This window comes from Nicotiana tabacum, chromosome 20 (assembly GCF_000715075.1).
Source record: "Nicotiana tabacum cultivar K326 chromosome 20, ASM71507v2, whole genome shotgun sequence".
NCBI lineage: Eukaryota > Viridiplantae > Streptophyta > Magnoliopsida > Solanales > Solanaceae > Nicotiana > Nicotiana tabacum.
This window is the reverse complement of record NC_134099.1, coordinates 161,056,721-161,067,570: the sequence shown is the minus strand read 5'-3', so window position 1 is coordinate 161,067,570 and position 10,850 is coordinate 161,056,721.

Sequence of the window (10,850 nt, the reverse complement as noted above, 5' to 3'; positions counted from 1 at the left end):
ACCCGGCCAGTCGTCTCAGGAGTTACCGCTCCATTTCCCTCATTTCAGCTTCTTTACGCTTCGTTATCCTTGTTTTATGTGATCGAGTTGATTAGTTCGAGTTCGGAGAGGATTTGGTAAGAAATGAGACACTTAGTCTCTTTTAAGAAGGCTTAAGTTGGAAAAAGTCAACCAGATGTTGACTTATGTGTTAGAAGGCTCGGAAGTGAGTTCTGATGGTTCGGTTAGCTTCGGGAGGCGATTTGTGTCTTAGGAGCGCGATCGGAATGGGTTTTGGAGTTGTAGAGAAGATTTAGGCTTGAATTGGCGAAATTGATATTTTGACAAATTCCGGTTGATAGGAGAGATTTTAATATAGGGGTTGGAATGAAATTCTGAGAGTTGCAGTAGCTTTATTGTGTCATTTGGGATGTGTGTGCAAAATTTCAGGTCATTCGGACGAGATTTGATAGACCTTTTGATCGAAAGCATAATCTAAGAGTTTTTGGAGTTCTTAGGCTTGAATCCTATGTTAAATTGGTGATTTGATGTTGTTGTGAGCGTTCCGAAGTTTTGAGCAAGTTTGAACGATGTCATGAGATGTGTTGATACAACTGGTTTGAAGTTCCGGGATGTTTTAGTGCAAAAATCATAGATGTAGCAGGTCTACAGGGGTTGCAGGCCCCGGAACCCACTCACGCGGTCCGCAAAAAAATGAGTGCGCCCGTGGTGAGTGTTGTGCGGACCGCATAAAATCGGGCGCGGCCGCGGTAGGCGTCGCGCGGACCGCACAAAAGTGGGCGCGGCCGCGTTGAAGAACCTTCCCGCTGGCCCTACTTCGAAAGCTCATATCTTTTGATCTACAAGGAATTTTGAGGTGATTCAAAATTGAATTTTGTAGACCTTCGTGTCTAGTTTCCATAAAGGTAAAGATATCGCAATTTGGACATCTGTAACAAAAGTTATGGTCAAAATACTAAAACCTGTCACTACAAAGGGAGGCCTGTGCGGCCGCGGTTGCCTTTGCACGGACCGCACTGGCTTGCGTGGACCGCAGTCGTTTTGGTGCAGCCCGCAGTAGCTGAAACCTTAGGGGTACCTATAAATACGAGGTTTTGGGTTTTATTTAATATTTTGATCTAGAGAGCTCGGAATTTGGCGATTTTTCGAAGGTTTTTCAAGAAATTTACCGGGGTAAGTGATTTTAACTCATATTTGGCTAGAATAAATGAATCTATCACTGAATTCATCATTTAATTCGTGATTTGAGATGGAATTTGGGAAGAAAAATTGTGAAACCTTTCAAAAATATAAAATGATGAGTTGAAGGACCAAATGGTATCAGAATTGGATAATTTTGGTATGGTTAGACTCGTGAGGGTATGAGGATTCTGAAAATGTAAATTTTACCCGAATCCGAGACGTGGGCCCGGGGCTCGGATTTTCATAATTTCGGGATTTTTGATATTTTTCGAATGTTTTCTCTTGGGCTTTGTTCCCTTAGCATATCGTGACGTATTCGTTCTGATTTTGGATAGCTTCGACGCGCGTGAAGGCCAATTCGAGGGTCAAAGGTGTCGCGAGCTAGAGGATTAGTCAGTTCGAGGTGAGTAATGGTTGTAAATGATATCCTGAGGGTTTGAAACCCCGGATTGCACATCGTAGTGCTATATTGAGGCAAGATACACGCTGGATGATGAGCATGGGGTCTTTCACTACTGGGGATTATGACTTTGTCCATCCCGATTGATGACTTTACTGAATATTTGACTGAAATTCATTTGTTATCATCATGATTTGGGCTGATTGCCATATTTGGGCTTCGTGCCAACTATTTGAACCCTTCGGGGATTTTTATCACTGTTTCCTTACTGGTTGACTTATTATTTGAACTCAGTCCTGTTGATATATACTGTTTTACAAACTCAGCCACTTTTACTCAGATTTGAAACTTAAATGATATTTCTACATCATGTTTTGGGCTAAGAACTACTGTTTTACTAATGCCCAAGGGGCTTATGATGATTTCTGGACTAAGTGAGGCCGAGGGCCATATGTGAGGATATGTTGAGTGATATGAGGTCGAGGGCCTGAGATACTATTTATGCCATGCGATGGCTTGAGTGATGTGAGGATATGCTGAGTGATGATGCCACGAGGTGGCTTGATATAACGCTTGGGCCGTAAGGGGCCCCTCCGGAGTCTGCACACCCACAGTGAGCGCGAGTACCCATGTGATTTGAAATAGTGGTAACAATGACACTGTATGATGCAATTTGGTCAGGTAACAATGGCTGACCATTATGCTGAGTGATTGATATTATGCCCGAGGGGCTGATATGAGTGATTGTGAGGTAGCCCGAGGGGCTCATACTGCTCTGAGAGTGAGCCCGAGGGGCTGATACTGTACGGAGTGACTGATACTGTGCTCGAGGGGCAGATTTCTACTTGTATTTTGATACTGAGCCCGAGGGGCAGATTTCTACTGGTTATTTACTGCCGAATTACCTGTTTTACTTGTTTTAAAAAAGAAATATCATTTGATTCTTCACTGATTTACTGCTTTAAGTGATTTTTACTGCTTAATATGGAATTGCTTTGTGTCTTTACGTGTTTTCATACTTTCAGCCATTATTTATAATTGTTACTCACTGAGTCGGAGTACTCACATTACTCCCTGCACCGTGTGTGCAGATTCAGGTATAGCAGAGTCCGCACCTGAGCGCTAATTCCATCCCGGCTAGGCAGTGATTTGGAGTTACGAGGTAGCTTGTTGACGTCCGCAGCCCCTTGTCTCTCTTATCCTCTATCATTTATGTTTTCTTCAGACTGTTGTATCGGATTCCGTACTTTGTAGACCTATAGCAGATTCTGTAGTAGCTCATGACTTGTGACACCCCGATTTGGGCTGTGTCGGGATGGTTCCTGCTGTTATTATCGTTAAATTCCGCAATTTATGAGTATTATATTATATGTTATTACTGTTTATGATGATTAACTGTTTAAAAGAGGTGTTCAGTTTGGGTCTGGCTGGCCTTGTCTTCACGAGAGGCGCCATCACGACCGGGTTCGGGGATTGGGTCGTGACAACAACCTTTTTCTTTTTTTCTCTCACACATTTATATTCTTAAGAATTTTCTACATTACACGAAAAATTAATAATAGAAAAATATTATTTGAGTAGAAAAGCAGTTCAGATATAATATAATAATATATTATCGCATGGATTTTTTTTCTCAATTTCGACGCTCTATGCAGTCCATTTAGCATTTGTTTTGGTATTGAATATTATAGAATAGTAATGTATTACCACTATGGAGGATTCTTATGAAATTACTTTTTATGAAACCTTCTTGCATATTTTTAATAAGAATTCAATAGACAAGATTGTATTAATTTTAAAATCTTAAATATTAAAAAAATTACTATAAAAGTTATTGTAGTTCAAAAAATTAAGTTATTACAACTATGTTCTTTTGTGTGAGTTCTTCTGTTTAATATTTTAGGGCTATTTTGATCTATTAAATATTATATTCGTGCTTTTATAATGATATAAGCTCTCCTGTTTCTGAATGGATTTAGACAATATAATACGTTTTTAAATTAAATTAGTAATAGAATTTTTTTAAGAAGTATATCATAAAAGTAATAGGATTACATGTCTAAAAATATGCCCATATCCGGAAAGTAATTTTATTAATAGAAAATTTAACATGTTCCTAAATGTATTAGGTTTACATGCTAATATGTAGTATTATATATCTATGCCCGAACATAATTATACTAATGAGATTCCTAAAGGTAATCATGTAGGATTCCTAACGTGTAGTATTATTTCCTAAAACTAATAGGATTACAAGCCTAATGTCTAGAATTCTGGTTATGTCCTTTTATTGTGAGTTATTATGCTTTAGATGATTGTTGTATTATTATATATAAAATTCTCTCATTAATTAAATTTTATTGTTCATTCATATAAATAAATGTTTAAACCATCATGCGTCATTATAAAAGTGGGAACCCTAAAAATTAAAAGTTAAATTATTGAAATAACCTTCTAAATAATTGCTTAATTATTTAATAATATTTAAATAAAAGAAAGTGACTTTTGGACATTTACGAAACGTTCCGTTAATGAGACTCTTGGACTTTTCATGAACAGAGTGTGCTGACATTGGGTAGTGTAAATTTGATTCTTTATATATGAATTTTTCTAGTAACAAACATTGAATTTATTTAAATAAAAAAATAAAATTTAATTCATAAAGGTTATCATGTAGGATTATTAGTCCTAAAACTAATAGGATTACATGACTAATATCTAGAATTCCGATTATATCCTTTTATTGTGAGTTATTATGCTTAATATTAAAAGGTTATTTTTGTAATCCAATATTTTATTCATGCTTTTATAATAATATAGATAATACTTGTCTTAATGTGGTGCTTCTGCATCTCCATTTTCAATATACAAATAGTATCCAAATCATGGGTATTATTGAATTATAGTATAACAATAGGAATACAACAACAACAACCACCCAGTGAAATCCCATAAGTGGGATCTAAGGAGGGTAATGTGTACGCAGACCTTATTCCTACCTATGAAAGTAGAGATGTTATTTCAGAAAGACTTTCTGCTCAATATAATAATATGGATATAGATAACAAAATAGTATAACGAGAGGTATTTTTAAACTATTTTAAAAATACAGGGGTAATTTTAGACCTTTGCCGCATAATAAATTTTTGTATCATAAGATGGTACTTTCAAACAAATAAATGACTTGATCTTGTAATCTTCTTATTGTTTCAAATCAAATGATCGCACTAACCTTTTTGTTAAAAAAAATAACTCAAGCTCAATCTCTTGAAAATTATGCAGTAATTTACAACCTCTTCTAATTTATGCAGTAATTTACAATCTCTTGTGGAACTTTAAACTGACATGATTCCTCAGCAATTTTCAATTCTTTCACCCTAGAAGAATTGTTTGTTAGTAAACTGTATTTGTAAAATAATTCTAGAGAAAATAAAATAACATAAACAGAAATATAAACGAAACAAAAGTTAATCTGAGCCCATTGAATTCACAGTGTTTCCTTAAGGAATTTAATCCCCTCCTAGTACTCCAAGGTTATTGTCACGATCCGGATTTCCCACCCTCGGGAGTCGTGATGACGCCTACTAGTGAAAGCTAGGCAAGCCAACCAATTGAACTATCTACCTTATTTCCATTTTTAATCTGATAACGGTTAAGAGCCAACAATTAAATAACAACAGAATTGAATAAGTGGAAGACTGCATTGTAAAAATTTAATAATACTGCTAATACCAATCCATAACAAATCTACCCAAGTCTGGTGTCACAACTTTACAGACTGTCTAGGAGTACTACAAATAAAGGTCTGAAAGAAATAAATACAACACTGTCTCTGAAAATACATGAAAGAAACATGAATAGTAGATAGAAGGAGACGCCAAAGCCTGCAGACGCCTGCAAGACTACCTCGGATCGCCTAATGAACTAGAAATAGTAATCTCACTGCGGTCCGAAGTCTACCGCACTGGGATCTGTACACAAAAATGTACAGAAGTGTAGTATCAGCACAACCGACCCCATGTACTAGTAAGTGCCTAGCCTAACCTCGACGAGGCTAGGACCAGACTACCAAATAAACCTGTGCAAGATAGCGTACAAAAATAATATGAAGCAGATATCAATGATGGAAACAATGATCAATCAGGGATATAAATAGCAGGCGACAAGAACACCATAAATGTTTCTCAACAAATAATAAATACAAGTGCAATCAATTAATCAAGTCCTTCAAATATAAATCTTTCGCCTATAAATCCTTCAAGTAATAATCTCTAAGATAATATGTTTTTCAATAAATATATTTCGAATATATTTCCTTCAAATAAATATCTTTCAGATAAGCATCTTTCGAATATAATTCTTTCGAGTAAAGGTCACCTTGTGACACCTCATTTCATAATCATAAATAATATAGGTCTCAGCCCATTTTCATATTTTCACGGCACCTCATGCCCATATTTTGTCACAATCGCACGGACAACTCACGTGTCATTAAATAAAATCATAATATTTTCCCTGGCACTTTGTGCCCACATATTTCTATCTCACATTGCACAACAATATTCTCATGTTACTCAACTCATAGGTTCCCTAACCCAATACAATTAAGAATGTTCAAGGAGCCTCCTTCACTTAACATAAAGTAGAGTACAACTTCCAACCCAATTAGGAAATCAACAAGAAAAGATGAAGTTATTTTTAGAAATCATTTGATAAAGAAAATACCATTTTCAATTAAAGTATAATATCGAAGGAATCATTACCTTTAATACGAGAAATTAATAAATCAAAATATAGTAGAAATTCCTTTTTAAATAAAGTACAACCTCAAACGGTTTAAGGAACTTTAGTTGAGAAATCAATTGAGTTAAAAAATGTAACAATTCTTGAAATTTGAAGTATTGGACATATTAAAAAAAATAAGGCGAGGTATTGTAAACACTATGGATTCCAACACAAAGGATCACAACAGTAAAGGGATCTAAACAGTTAATACACTTGAATTGTTAATAACAAGTAAACACAGCAAATAGAAAGTACACGGCATCACCCTTCGTGCTTTAACACTCTCTCACCAAAGCAATACACGACATCACCCTTCGAGCTTTAACACTCTCTCACCAAAACAATACACGGCATCACCCTTCGTGCTTTACACTCTTCCTCACCCAAGCAACAAACACAAGGCAAATAGGGTAAGGGAATCTATAACATCGAAATAAAATCAAGTAATAACGGAAAATCAGTAAACAAACGTACAGGACAACATAACTCAGTTAGAATCAGGAAAAATCAAGGACAAGTGCACGACATCACCCTTCGTGATTTTACTCTCGTCCTCAACATAAGAATCAATATAAATTGCACGGCATCACCCTTCGTGCTTTACACTCTTCCTCACCATAAAATCAATATAATCGACACAGAATTGTACTTCGTGCGGCACGGCATCACCCTTCGTGCTTTACACTTTTCCTCACAAAATCATACACGGCATCACCCTTCGTGCTTTAACACTCTTCCTCACCCAAACAACAATCACAAGAAATAAGGGCAAGGAAATAAATGAAATTACAATAAAATCCCGGTAAGGGAACAATAGTACAACAATCAAATCCCGGCAAGGGAAACAACATCAAAACAATAACATCCTGGTAAGGGAAACAACATAAAAACAATAATACTTCCACAAGTCATATTCCTCAATACAAATTATCATATAGAGCATATACACTACGAAACGGAGTCAGATTAATCAAATTATAAGACTCACGGGCATGATTGACACCAATGTATAGATACTCGTCACCATGCCTATACTTCGTACTCAACAAATAACATATAACAGATAGGACACAACTCCTAATCCCTCAAGCTAAGGTTAGACCAAACACTTACCTCGCTTTGCAACCAATTCAAAATTCCAACAAGCCTTTGCCTCGCGAATTCGTGCCTGAAATTCTCAAATCTAGTCATAAACAATTTGATTCAGTCAATAAAAATTATAGGGATTAATTCCATATGAAATTCTACATTTTCCATTAAAAATCCGAAATTGCACTAAATATTCGCTTGTGGGGCTCACATCTCGGAACCCGACAAAAATTACGGAATATGAAACCTCATCCAACCACGAGTCTAACCATACCAAAATTACTAAATTTCGATAACATTTCGACCCTCAAATCCTCAAATCTATCCTAGAGAGTTTTCAAACTCTTCCAACTAAATTCATAGATTTAATACCAAAACTAGTAATATTCGGGTAATCTAACCAAAATTAAGTTAAGAACACTTACCCCGTTATTTCTCTGAAAATCTCCCGAAAATCGCCTCTTCCCGAGCTCCAATTTGACAAAAATGAAAAATGGGACAAAGTCCCATTTTCAGAAATAAACATTCTGTCCAGAATTCGGGGGTTATTGTTCACGCATTTTTACTGTTCACGGGGGTACTGTTCATGGGGTACTGTACACGGTTCTGTTCATGGGGTACTGTACACGGTACTGTTCGCGGGGTACTGTACACGGTACTGTTTACATGCTGTAAAAGAAAATTCAACAGCCTTTTTATATCCGTTAATCTTCCGAAATCCACCCGAGGCCCTCGGGACCTCAACAAAATACACCAACAAGTCCTAAAACATAATACAGACTTAGTCGAAATCTCAAATCGCATCAAATAATGCTAAAATCGTGAATCACACCCCCATTCAAGCCTAATGAAACTAAGAACATCCAACTTCCATATTTAATGCAAAAACCAATTAAATCAAGTCCGATTGACATCAAATTTTGCACACAAGTCATAAATGACATAACAAAGCTAGAAAAATTTTTAGAATTAGATTCCGACCCCGATATCAAAAAGTCAACTCTCCGGTCAAACCTAAGAAATCTTTAACCTTAGATTTCTAGATTCCGTTAAATGGCGATAATTTAATCTAGGGACCTCCAAATTCTATTTCGGGCATATGACCAAGTCCCAAATCACGATACGGAACTACCGGAATGGTGAAAACTTTTATCCGGGTTCGTTTGCTCAAAATGTTGGCCGAAGTCAACTTAGTTGAGTTTTAAAGCTCTAGTTCACAATTTAATCCATTTTTCACATAAAAACCTTCCGGAAAATTATACGGACTGCGCACGCAAGTTGAGGAATTATTGATATCGCTTTTCAAGGTCTTAAAAATACCGAGATGATTATTTAATTTAAAGATGATATTTTGGATCATCACATTTATAGATTATTTCCTTTAAGGATAAAACAAATTACGCACTGGCGTAGTGATACTTCAAACCCCAATGTTTCAGCGAACACAAAGTTCGGTAGCAAATCACACTTACTGTTGCTTTCTTTAAAGTTAAAACAATACAGAAGAAGGAGGAGAAATTCAGTAAATCGTATGGAAATTATGAGAGAATGGACTTGTATTTATAGCCAATGTTGGGCTGAAATCTGAAGAGGTGCAACTCTTCGGAATGGTTGTTTATGCAAAACGGTCATAGCATAAATGTCATAACATAAATGGCTATTTACTCAACAATAAAGAGGGAAAATTGAAGAGGGTAGTTAATTTTCTGTTACAAAAACAGAAAATGAAAAATTGGAAACAATTGGATTTTAATATTAATATTCTTGGATTTAATATTAATAATTTGTTATTAAAACGGATATTTAATAACATTTCTGTTAATATTTACTATTAACAAACAAATTTGGTCCAAAAAATTACTCAATCAATTATTTTGACCGAAGCGGAAGCCGAAGCCGAGCGACGACAACGACGCGAGGCTTGCCTTCTTCTCAACTCTGTGAGAGCTAGAAGAAGAGCAATTGCTTTTATACTCCATTAAAAGCCTCTTCCTCTTCCAATATGGGACAATGTCCCTTCATCAAGGAGGGAATCTCAAATGAAACTCAAATATTTTATTTTCTCCCCATTTCTCATTCACCCTCTTTTAAGCATTAATATACTTAACACCCAACATTGTTTAAGTCAATATCTCCTGACTTAGGGTGTGTTTTGTTATAACGGAAAATATTTTTCAAGAAAATGTTTTCTTGGAAAATAACTAGTAATCTTATTTATTTTTTAGTGTTTGGTACGCAAATTAAGGAAAATGATTTCTCAAGAGTATTCATAAATAATTTAGATATAATAAACATGTAGCCATAAACTTTCAAACCAACAACCTTTCGAACCCACAAATTTCATAAACTTTAGAACCGGTAAACTTTCAAAACCGCAGAATTTCGAACTCGTAAACTTTATAATTTCTAAACCCGTAAACTTCCAAACACATAAACCTCGGAGCTTATAATTTGGAACTTGTACAAGTTTGACCCTTTAAACCGATAAATAAAAAAATTAAAACTGAAAAATAAATAGAAATTTAAATTACAAAAAAATAATTTTTTGTGCTGATGGGGGAGGGAGGGGGGAGAGTTGGGGTGGGTGGTGCAGAAAAACGAAAAAACAGAAATTTGAAGTTGCAAAAAAAAAAAATCAAAGTAAAAAAACTACTATTTTTTTTTGCGGTTGGGGAGGGGGGTTAGGGGGTGGAGGGGTAGTAGGGTGGGCGGTAATAGAAAAACTGAAATTTGAAGAAAAAAAAAGAGCCTTTTTTGGAGAGGAGGTGGGTTGGGTTGGTGAAGGTGGGGAAGGTTGATAAAGAGTTTTGGAAAATGTTTTCCCTTTCTTGATAAGGAAAACATTTTCCTGCAATTGAAGGAAAATTAGTTCATAAGAAAAATATTTCCAAAACATTTAAGCCAACCAAACATGGGAAAATTGAAAAATATTTTTCGAAAAATATTTCCCTTCATACCAAACACATCCTTAATTGTTAAATCTAGTGACAAGTAAAAAGCCAACATGAAGAAAATGAGTAGATAAAGTTATGTTCTTCCTCGGTTTGGTGTACAATATTTTGCTCGAGCACAAATTTTCGCGATGAAGCATTAGGCTTGAAGATCATCAAATCAAGTTGAAGGAGCTAAAACAAGAGATCTCTCGGGTTTAATTCTCATTGTAGTGTGGGTTTATGTCCAATTATTATGTCGGTATTCACTAGTGTGTCTGTGCGGTACCAAGTTGCTCTATAATATTTTCTAAAAATTTAGACAACATATAAGAAAAGATAAATAGAACTTATAAACCCTTCTTGCGTTTATCCACCTGTAATTTATGGCTAAAATATTCATATTTTTAATTGATAGTACTTTGATGTAAAGAACTTTTACCTTTAATAAATAAAATATTGAA